Here is a 12013-nt window from a genome sequence, read left to right as displayed (position 1 = left end):
GAGCTCCTCGAGCAGTACCCCCGCGAAGAAGAGAATGGATGAATTCTGCGTGCGCGGGTGGCTGCGAGGCGCTTCCCATTGCAAAGGAGTCGCCCTGCCGTGCAACGGCCGGTGATTGTCTGTGTGTTGTCAAGAGGATAATGAAATGGTAGCATTCCAAAGACGAGCAGTCGACGTCCGAAAGTTTTGAAAGGCCGTCTTGAAAAACTGGCTGGCGGCCAATCGCCACGTCACTTGATACATCTGAGCGAGCCTTAAGTGAGATCGCGCACCGGAATGGAGACTCGAGACACGCTTTTGCCCGTGTCTACCCTCGTTCTCCCTTGCTCCGGTAAATAAGATAAACTGGGTTCTTTCTCACTCGAAGTGGTGCTCAGTCGAGTGCAATCCCGGCGGGTACACAAATGCACCGACAATACGTACGCGGAATGCATCGAAGACGTATCGTCCATCGCGCCAAACACGTGTTGCGTGAATGGTCTCGTATTCGGGACGTAATCGCCATGACGTTGGAAACGGGATGCAGATGCCCCGTAGTTTGCATGTTTAATGCATTCCTACGGCTAATGCCCATGGCTACGGCCTCTTTTTATTTTCGGCTCTTTTCGTGCGAAAAAGAGCTGCACGGCACAAAATTGGGAAATGCTAAGCGCGTCGAAATTATGGAATGTTTTCAAGTATAAAAAAAATATTTTAGTGAGATATATGAAGAAAAGGTTTCTTTTTTTACAATCATGTAGTTGAACATAGGTATATATTACTGTAAATACGATGATAAAACATTTGAGGCTTTCACGCTATTGTAATATTGTAATATCATATTATCTGATCTGATTTCCGGGTTGGAATCGTGTTTTGCCACTTTGGTTCCGACATTTGTAAATTTGGCCGATCCATTTTCTCCCTCTTGCTTCCTCCTCCCATTGCTCCACTAATTGGTCAGTTGCTACATATGTATAGGGACACCTATCGAGAAGCAAATCAGTATCAAGTTACTTCTCACCCTGATGAAGTAGATTGAAATGTTGACGAAACGTTCAAATTAAAATCCAACCCGGAAATCAAATGAAATAATAAATGCAATATTATTTTTCATGAATGTGCGCTCGATAATTTATTTATTGTTCGCACGCTAAAGCCAATAATTTTTTGATATACGCAATTGTTCAAGAAATAAACACAATTATTTTGCGATCGTGAAGCACCATGAAAGTTCGTGTCACAATTAGGTTCTCACTTATCGGTCGAACCATTAATTATTAATTGTGCGTGTTACATTACTTGACACCCAACCCATGTCAATACCAATCTTGCATACTGCCGGTCGATGTAGCGCAATTAGATAGTTTTATCTTGAACACGCGCGACACAGTAAAGTTAATCATCTCGTGAACTGCCAATTAAATTTTCCGAGACTCACATGCTGCCTCGAAGTTCTTCGCATTTCATAGGTGAAATTACGTTGCATAAATATGTCACGCTACGCCAAGCAATTATAGGAAAATTTTTTTGCGATTTAATGAAGCTTTTAATGGACAGATTGCAGAAGTTATTACAATTGTACAAATAAATATGTAAAGGTATGTATTTAATTGATAATGTATGCATGTTAAATTAGGTTATTCAATTTATTGGTATTATTTAAATGCTTCGCAAAAATTATTTAACATCAAAAATAATATTTCTTTCTTTCTCTAGAAAATTAATTTATTTAAAAATATTCTTTTTAATGCTCAATCTAGTTATGCTTAAATCAGTAGAGTGCGCAGGAGTGATTATAATAATAAAGTTAATTGAGAAAAAAGGCATTCGCGCGCGGAAAACTTGATTTTATTAACAGCAATAATAGCTGTATATATAATGCAGAAATATTTCAAGTTGGGTAAAGGATTCTTGTTTTGTTGCAGCTAAATTGGAATACGAAAGTTTCTTTGCTCGAAATAGCAAAGATACACTTTGTCAAAGTTCAGGAAGTTAAGAAAGGAATGTTTTCGTGATTAAGTTGGGATACTAAGCTTGCATACCTATACAAGTTACGGATAGCTTCCGTTACGGATAGATATATCGGCAGGTAACTTTTGGCCCGAAACTGCCCTGCCAGCCAACTACTTGATGGGTTAACATGACTCTGCGAGCACCTTGTTGCGAGAGACTTGCTCAAAGTTTCACTTAATGCGCCTAACTATAACCAAACTTTAATCTTCTCTTGTGGTTATTTGCATAAGAATAATAAATCGGCCGGCGCTTTCTGACGGCTACATTTTGCGCAAGCTTGCGAGAATCTGCATCGCGATTACTCTTACTAATCAGGGAAAATAACAAGTGATTTCAAGTGAATTTCAAGGCTGGCGCAGACTCCGTGCGCTTATTAATGCAATTTATTATCGCGAGTGCAACAGTAGCAGAATCAGAGAATTACATTGCGGTCAGTGATCATTAGTGAGTTTAACTGCGACCGGGAATAATTTCGTGCTGCGGATATAATGAGCGGACGCTTTTAATTATAACTATTGCATATATTTATTTACAAATGGCTCGCGCGCGCACGGCACGCTCCATTAAATTAATTCTCATAACAGCACCTGACATACGCCACCGTAATCCGACCGTTGTAATTAAGCGTATACGTTGTCGCGAATGGAAAATCTATGCGTCGCGCGCAATTTTGCTGGCTCCGTTTCCAGCGCGGCTGGGAAAGTCACGGCAATCGATACGTCGATCGTGCGATGATCATCAGCAAACTTCGACACCCGCAGATGAAATAACTGCTTCGCCGAGTATGAAAAGTTTCTTCGCTATCGATGCTGATACGCTCGGTACACCAGCTTGTGTTTTTGTCAAATGCTCGAGTAAAATAACGCCCGGGGTGTTTCAATGATTACGGTAGCTGCGATATAACATTCGTATTAATCGATTCGACCGGAGAACTTCTGTCACGGAGGGCGCCCTTTAATTCGCGCCGAGATTACTAACGACGTGGAAATTACCGGCGCGCCTGAGCTCCAGAAGATAATCATGCTGGATCTCCTAAATCATCCAAGAATTGCGCGAGAAATTACACCGTGTTGCGGCTGCCATTTTTCGCCTACGCTTGAACCGAGAAACAGCGTAAATTTTGCAAAGAGCAGCTTGTGAATTAGTCTTCTCACTGGTTACATCAGGAAGCATGGCGTCTTGGTTCCGTCTACTCAAATATTCGCTAGCTTAATCACAGTCACGTAGCATCATTACAAACCTATTCCTGCTCGGAAGTTTCCTCCTTATGATTAGGTCCTCAGCTTTGACTCAGTGCGAGTCTTTACGTCAAACTCTGTGCACGCAGGCATGTGTGCACAGATGTAGAATTTCTACCCTCGCAGCCATTCGCAGGTGATATCGCGGACCATCTCTTAACTTCGTTGTCAGAAACACATCTGTGAACGAGTACCGGAATAAAGCAATCAAAACTTGTTTGGCTTATTAAAATGCGACCGTGCATAAATCCCAGTTTTCGCTGCATTTCGAAATAGGCGACATGCGAAGACGCATGTCCAATGCAGGAAATTTGTCCCAGAAGAGACTCTCTCTAGATTTTTTAAATAATGTTTGTACGCGTTACTGTATCTTAATTCATGTTTAAATCGTCGAAATAATCGTCGAAAATTGTCAATGCGAATTTAATTGCCAGAAATCACGTTATTCTCTCGACCATTGCAGTTTTTCATTCACAATGCAATACCCTCGGGAAGTAGCTTGTCAAACAATCAATAAACAACTTATTTACTTCGAAACTCAATTTAATTCTGATACAAGTCTCCATCGCGTAATAATATTTTTCAATGGCTCAACTGTTACTTGTGTATGAAATTTACTAGCATTTATTTTTTCGTTAATTTATATGATTGCAATTTAATACAATTTCAAGCATTTCATTAATTCCTACAATTCCGTTAATCGATTGTGCTATATGCATCAATCCTTGAAACGGCAATTTAAGCAGCCATTGAAAATATCAATGAAGATACTAATTTTAATTTTAACAATTTAATATTTTCATCTTCTAAATTGAAAGATAACGTATGGAGAGATAAAAGTTCACCCCGTGGAATTACGTTAAATTATACGCGAAATATAAAAAAACCCTCGCGTTTCAGCTATTGGTTGCCGCTCCTCGAAGTCAGATAATTCCTACAAATTGGACCAAATCTCAAATTCTCAAGACAATAATCTCGCTTCGGCCAGCTAAATTTCGTATCTCGTTTTCATTATACTTTCGTTATTACCTCAATTCGGGCTGAATGGAGATTATCCGTTGGTGCACGATTAGAATGAGCTGCGAGCGCACTTCGTCGCTATGCTACATGAGATATGAGTAAATTACACGCGCGTGTGTAACCCGTGTCTCCCTACAATTTCGTGATTTCAAAAACTTATCGCGTTACCGCGTGATTTAAATCCCGGTCAAATTCTCGGAGCGCGGCGTGCTAAAGTAATTTGAAACGTCGAGATTTTACGCGATCCTCCGCCGCTGTAGAACAATGTAGGATTGGAAATTCCGCATTGTTCCATTGGAAAACTAATTTTTGCGTCCAGGAAGCTACATACCGACCGTATCTGCCTATATTCCACTGAAAATATTATAATGTCGGTCATATCGTGCTCCACTATTCGCGATTTCGCGAGAGTAAGTTGACTTAAGCACTGTGTACACTCGAAATATTACATGTTCGCCTCTCAAGAAGTCCTATAGCGCTCGACACATTCCCCGTCCTTTGTAATTACAACCAACTCTGCATAACTACAGTTCTACGTTTCGTTTGCTCTGCTTCATTTCGTTCCGTCCATCTCTCGTTCGCATTTCCCTCTTTTCGGCCCTTCAAATATAGAAAGCATTAGTCTTGCCAGCAGCGGATGCGCTTGCCCGCCATGTGTATCACAGAACTCAAACATTATCTGTCTTTCGTGCTCGGAATTATATTTTTCTTATTAATGGTACTTGGACTTCGCTCTCGTCTACCTCGTTTGTAAATTAATCTTGATTAGACGCGTCGTTACGAAAACATCCGTTTAATTGGAGCGCAGTGTGAGTAACGCTTGAGATCCCGCATGCACACGCAAATCCGGAAATTATTTCCTGTGTAAGAGGTCCTACTCCCTTTTGCTCAGTCTCACGGCAAATTCTACTAAATTAGGAACAACCACCGCGATCTGACGTAGTAACATTACGGCTTCATTCGCAAGTTCCTCGGTCGTTCCTGCAGTAATTCCCAGCGAGAGCGGGATTTTCGGCAATGTCTTTTCTCAGTCGATGTGTGCTTGCTCGGGCATTACACTTACACATTAGTTTTTTTCCTCGGAAAATGTATTAAAGATTCCATCTCGAGAAAACGCTCCGTGCAGCAAAATTCTTTATCCTTTTAAGTCGAAATTAATTAAAATTAATATAAGGATAATCCCCGGAAGAGAGGAAGGAAGACGTAGAAGAGCAGTAGGAGGAAAAGGACGAGCGTAGGAGGAAAAGTCTGCTAAACAGAAATGAGGCATTCCGGCTGGGAAAAGCACAGAACCTACTTTTTCGAGTTAGGTAGGGCGTCGTAACAACTTTTAATATTTTCAATCGCGTCGGATGGTATCGCGCGCATTACGCGCTCGATCGAGCCCGGAAATTTTCGGCGTAATAATAAAGTCCTCGCGCGCGCGGATATCTGAACAGCTTACAGCACCGTTCGCCTGCGCATCCGCTTTCTGTAGCCTTCCCATCGTCTTTGTCGTTTTCTTTCCCGTAGCTCGAGAGAAAGCAATATCGCCACCGGGCACCGCCGCTAAGAAGACCTACTTCCACGTACACAAGTGGTCCTCACCCCCTCGGTCTTCTTACCGCGCGCTGGCCAACACCGCAAAGAGATATACCGAGTGTGTGTGTGTGTCGCCGTATTAAATAAACTTCGTCTAAATTGGAAATATATATCACATGACGATGAGGTGCATCGCGAACGTTTCCAGCGACTGTCGCTTGCCTCTTCTCGCGGCGGATTCTTTGAGCCAGGCTACATAGAGGAAATCGCCTACATTTCCGCGTTGACTTACTTTACTTCTTCCAGCGACGATGTTCCCTTTCATCGACCACCATTCTACCACCAGTCGCGATTTACCGACGTCTCTCTCGCCGATTCGTTTCCGTGATGCTTCGTTATTTCGATTTACCTCCGACCTTCTTACGATCTATCTATACGATCTACTCACGAGTTCTCCGCTCGTGCAATCCTTCTTCTCGTCACATTGCGTCGCAATTTCAATTTCGTAAATCTCGATGCTCCGCTGCGACGTTCAAGTTCAAATGTTATAGACATTACGGAATACGTCTTTCCACATCCTGCATCTTCCATGATGCGACTTCCTCTTCCTGGAAGTAGCGCAAGTTGCAGCCGGAAACAAGCTGTGATTTATTTCGTCGTTTCACTATTTTGCTCTCCCGTCCCATCGCGGAGCAGTAGAAAAACAGAGGTAGTGATGGGAAGCGATATCACCGACGGCGACGAGACCCATTTTTGCTAACGGTTGCCCTCCCTTTTTTCACAGTATGAGCTGGATGCGTAGCCACCCACTTTTCTATCTGTGCTGGCTGTGCTACGTGCACCGTTCCCGGGGGATATATATGCTCGCTCGAAATTGCGGCTGGCTCGATCGAATTTTAAAGATTTTCCGGCGGGTCAAGCGTACCTACTTTCGTGACGATAGATTACTCTACCTTCGGGACGATTTCCCAGCAACCGTGTCGGAGAATTTATCTAAGAGAAAGACATGCCACGGCGCGCATATACGGACTGTAAAATGACCTCGGTGTAACCCAATAGAAGAATAAAACAGAGAAGAATAAGAAATACGAAGTGTCCTGTGTAGAACCTTAATCTATATATACGTATAAGTACCGTCTGTCTGTCTGACCGCGAACTACTCCTTGATTAATGAACCGATTTTCTCGAAATTGGTACCAAAAGTTTGCAAATTTTTCAAAAATGGTTACTATGTGATTTTTTTAAGTTTTACACCCCCATCCACCCACCCACGCATCCACCCACCCACGCATTCACACATTTATTGACTGAGTTTCTCGAAATCTGTTTCGCTCTGTCCAGTTATCAATCGTAATACTTTTAATTTCATCTCCATGTTATTTTCATTCACCCTCATCCATCCACCCACGCATCTCCACCCGCGCTCTGCGCGGTCCTAAACGCTAGTATGTTTATAATGCGAGAAAAAAGGTGGTAATTATAGTTTCAAAATGATGTAGAAAAAAATCCTGTGTATTTTAAACATTAGCATTGCTGACGAACGCAGCGTTTCGAGAACAAAGCTTTCTGTGTAATCTTTCACATTTATTTAGCACTTAACTTATATCTATTTATGTATATTTATACCTAATTTATTATATTATATATTTCACTATATATCAGTATTTCCACATGTAAGGAATTCGTATCTTTCGTGTTTTCTGTAAATTTCTGTAAATAAAAAAAGGAACGTTTCTAGCTCTATCAATATCGAGTCATTTGATATGTTAAATATATAATCATTGCATTCTTTTATATACTAAATATTTTAGAATTATGTTTGTCCTTAGCTTTTCCAGAAAACTAAGAAATTAAAGACGAATCGCGAAAAATCATGAGTTATACATAAAAGAAAACGAAGGTTCAAAATCCGGTATATTCAGTATAGAGGAAACGTGTTTAGTGCTAAATTGACTACGGAGAGCGAACGATGTTATCGCGTTCGTGATGCCATTTCCAAGCTCTCCATACGACGCCCGCGGAAATCGAACTTTAGAATATTCTAATATAATCCCTCTATTCGTCGAATATAAAATGCAAAAGGACGCGTCGGCTTTAGTGTGCGTACCCCTCATAGGATTTCATGAGATATTATTCGAGCGTATGACACATCGATATCTAGATGTTACGACTGCTAAGAACGCGAGACCACGATAAATGGCCGCAGTAATGATAATAAAAGCTCTCCGATCGTTCCGCGGAATTTAAACGCGAGGGACGTGTTCTGTTACGTGCTGCGTAATGCATGGCACAAAGATTAAACGAGTTACCCTATCTCATGTATGTGCTGCCTGCCCAAAGCATTCCGGGGAAGTTTCCGCGCATTCGCCACATTATATTAAGCTGAAAGCGATCGTGTATCGCGAAATAATTATTCATGCCTGCCGAGAGCGTAAGAGGGTTCGTTCCCCGTCCCCGCGGGGAGTTTACAACCTGTAAGTCCCTCTGATCTTCTAAACGGCTCGACTTTGCGATAAAGTTCGTGACGCGTGTTTAGCGCTGCAATTCAATATTTTCCCTTGTGTGTGCAACTTGCAGCCACCTACGCCGGTCTCGCGAGAGTGATCTGGATCGTATTGACAATGATCCGTCGCAAGATCAACACGTTGCTCATAAAAATCGTAATCAGATCGACGAAGATGATAAGTTGAAGTTTGAAGAGAGAGATTCAGAGAGAGAGAGAGAGAGAGAGAGAGAGAGAGAGAGAGAGAGTGTGTGTAAAGTATGTGTGTGGGAGCGTATGAAGCTGCGAAAGGTCATGTACATACAGACGTTTGACTTTTTCGACAAATTTTTCCGCGCACGTTTCCTATTTGTTCAACGTAAATATTGATGTATTATTGTTCATTTTTTAGACGACAGAGCCGGAAATCGATTGGAGGACGAGCTATATATTCTACGGAGAGCATCCTATTGGTATGTGAAAACATTTTAACGATTTATTGTAAAACAGTTGCGTCTCGAGAAAAGCGTGAGAATAATATTAAATAAAAACGACAACTTATAGTCCATATAAAAGGATATTGGAACTTCTGCGAACGTTGCATGTATTAATGCGTGCAATCTCCACGCAAACCCGCAGATATATCGTCGTGAATTATGGTCACATTTGCACTGGTAATATGCCAAATGGCCGTAGCTCGCCATCACACGGATAGCTTTGCATCACCGGATATAACTCGTGCGATTTGACGGTAAATTCGCGCAAAAATGACACGAGACGGAGGATACCTTTGGGAAAACATTGGGACAGCGCAGATATCTCGCTCGCGATGCAACAAAAGAGGCAACATTTCCAGAAAATAAAATAGCCGTGTAAAAGGTCGCTCTACTTTTATTCTCACAATTCCGCGGTAATTACGTCAAATGGCTTACAACAGTCGTCGTCGTTGTCGTCGTCGCCTTCCTACCTCACCCTTGGCGCGCCCGAGCTCGAGGACGAACTGCTTGAACGAAATAACGAAGTTGAGCGTGCTCAGGCATAGCCGCTTTATTAACTTTAATGCAAAACGAGTAAGTTCGGTGGCAAACGCCGCGAAGGATCTCGAAGGGATGGTCGAGCGGAAACGATCAAATCGACGAGGGGGTCGAACGAAGGGAGGGAGGCTATGCAAACTCGAACAAGAAAAAGCACGCATGCATTTGCATACGAAGATAGGAAGCGATTGTGCGGAAGGGAGGTTCACGCGACCGGCCGCCCGCGGGGTGCAACAAATTTTTCTCGCTTTCTTAATCCTCCCGCAGGACACCTCCATTTTACTGGCGCCACGGGACCATTTCGCGCCGTCTTGATTAATGCTACGACGCGACCGACTCCTCTCGGCCAGTTGCCGACGAAGCTACTTTTCCATTCCCGCGAACGAGATTAAGAGAAAGTCGCGCACCGTTAAACCCTTTTCAAGTCCGGTCTCTGTTTAACTCTATTTAAAAGACGGGCTTGAATTTTCCATGAATTCTTCCGTATGAACTATGGACACTGTAAGAATATCTGCGAAGTTCCTAAGTAGATGATACTTTCCAAGATTTCGCCTATTGTTGATTTTAGCCAAGATAACTAGAAAAAGTAATCTTTGTACTTGTATCCTAAATAATGTACTTTATATTTTATGGTCAGTACAAAGTTATAAAGAATTTTTATGTTTTGTATAATAGAAAGAATATCACAAGTAAACGAAAAGTAAGCAAATGTGCAAATAACTTCTCTGCCAACAGATATCATAAGGTATCTTTTCTTATATTATTGCGTTTAAAAATTAGTATTAAATTACAATTCAAAATATACATTTATACATACTACAAATAAAATAACCCGCCAAAAAGAGATTTGCATTGTAATAGATATTCGAGTAGTTAATATTCATTTGAAAACAGGCAAGAGTCTTGTGCAGAAACAATCAGTTAATCTTACAACAATTGGATTCTAAATACAAAAATTGGTACAGTTTTTTCTTATATTATACATCGGAGGTAAGCTGAAGAATTATCGCGGATTGGAAACACATACGTATACACACATTCATGCACACATACGACGCTAGAAGAAAATAAAAATGAGAGCACAAGGGAGGTTGAACGAGCGCAGTACGCCAATTTATCGGTAAAAGCGGCCTCCATACCGCAATCGACTTTTTTTACTGCAGGTTTTTCAAATAATTTTAATGAAATATCGGAGGAAACTGTTGTGGTTCGGTCCAGACTTCTCTCTTTTCTGTTCTGGCGTCCGCCTCAGTCAGTCAGTCTCTCTTACGCACTGCCTTCAGGTGGAATTTCATTATTTCGAAGCAGCCTCGTTGTTCAACCGATCGTCGTGGATTTATATGGCTGTGGGGAGACGTAAAAGCCAACCAGGGAAACAAAGTTATGACCCTAATCACCATCTTTTCTAGTTCGATCAAACCAAAGAGGCAGATCGAAGGCAATTGTATACTTCTCAATCTGATAAATTGCTTCACACATTGTATTCTATAAAGAAAAATTATTTAAAAAGTTGACAAAAGCAGGCTGTGTTCCGCAAAAGAAGCTTTCAAGCTTAATATATTAGGAGCTCTCCGGCTTTAAACGCGAGAGAGAATCCTCCTTTTTTTAAAGAAATCCGTTTCGTTAGTAAAATATGCGCGTAACTCTCTTATTAAGTATATTACATTACATTCGAGCTTCAGACTGCTGCTTTAAATGCGCTGCTCTAATTCAGTTATTTTCATTACGGCTTCGAGAAAGTTAATATCAATTTTAATACATTATAACGCGATAAATATACGAGTGCCCATAAAAAAGCAAAAGCGAGCACCACGATAGATTCTGCGGCAACGAGCGGATTCATAATGTTTGCATTTACCTCGATAAATTTGCGGCGTTTATGTGCTGTCCGTCCATCCGCACATTGCGCGCTACGTTTCTCCACATAAATCTCTTTGTTGGTAACTTAATCATATCGGATTTATCACGCAGCGCTCTCATCCGACTTGTTTGCGAACGATAAATGTCGTCCGAATCGTCACGTCAATATACTATAAAACATCGTATTGTTTAAGCACGCATTTGTTTTTAGGTAAGCACAAACCATCAGATTTCACAATTATTAAGCCTGAGGCCTACGAGAAATTTCTCATCAGCAGCACTTGCTTTTATCGATTTTATGCTCCGATTAATAAAAAAACAATTAAAAACGGCCTGAGAATTTTTCCATTATGGCATAAAAGATTAATGGAATACCGTCACTGAAAGCTGCGAAGACGCAACTGTAATCTGACAATGAGTGACAACCACAACGGGAATTACGTCGGACTCCAAGTAGAACGGATTCCCGTTGTGGCAGCCCTCTAGCTGGATATTGCCGACTATACGCGAGGCCAAAGATTATGCAACCTCTATAGCAAGCTAACAAACAAGCGGGCGTCGCAGTAAATATATAATATAATGATGAATTTAAGAGGCCGCGCTTTTGGTTAATAATTCACAGAAATATTAATTGCACCGTTCGCATTAAAAATCGTGTTGTACTTTGCAGCTTGGCTACGAGAAAATCATCGTCGAGTAGTATGTAGGAAATTTATTCTAATTTCGATTTTTATCGAAGTCAATCCAAAATCGTCTCAAGATGACTACTTTTCATCCTTTTTCTATTTTTTCTATATTTATCCTTTTCTGTTTTTTCTTGTTGCATTACGGATTGCTGTCTCAGTTTTCTCCTCACTTTCTTC

At 41.3% G+C, this 12013-nt stretch overlaps 1 long non-coding RNA gene across 1 annotated transcript in view; it reads left to right on the top strand.

The window, feature by feature from the left end:
* LOC109611074 overlaps positions 1 to 12013 on the top strand; it is a 75704-nt gene that overhangs the window by 15668 nt on the left and 48023 nt on the right. Inside the window, exon 2 of the long non-coding RNA XR_002193404.2 lies at positions 8669 to 8729. This is a non-coding gene — a long non-coding RNA (uncharacterized LOC109611074). The remainder of the gene's footprint in view (positions 1 to 8668; positions 8730 to 12013) is intronic.

This window comes from Ooceraea biroi, chromosome 5, assembly GCF_003672135.1.
Source record: "Ooceraea biroi isolate clonal line C1 chromosome 5, Obir_v5.4, whole genome shotgun sequence".
Classification (NCBI taxonomy): domain Eukaryota; kingdom Metazoa; phylum Arthropoda; class Insecta; order Hymenoptera; family Formicidae; genus Ooceraea; species Ooceraea biroi.
Note: the sequence above shows the minus strand (reverse complement) of the source record. Positions and strands in the feature narration are given on the sequence as shown.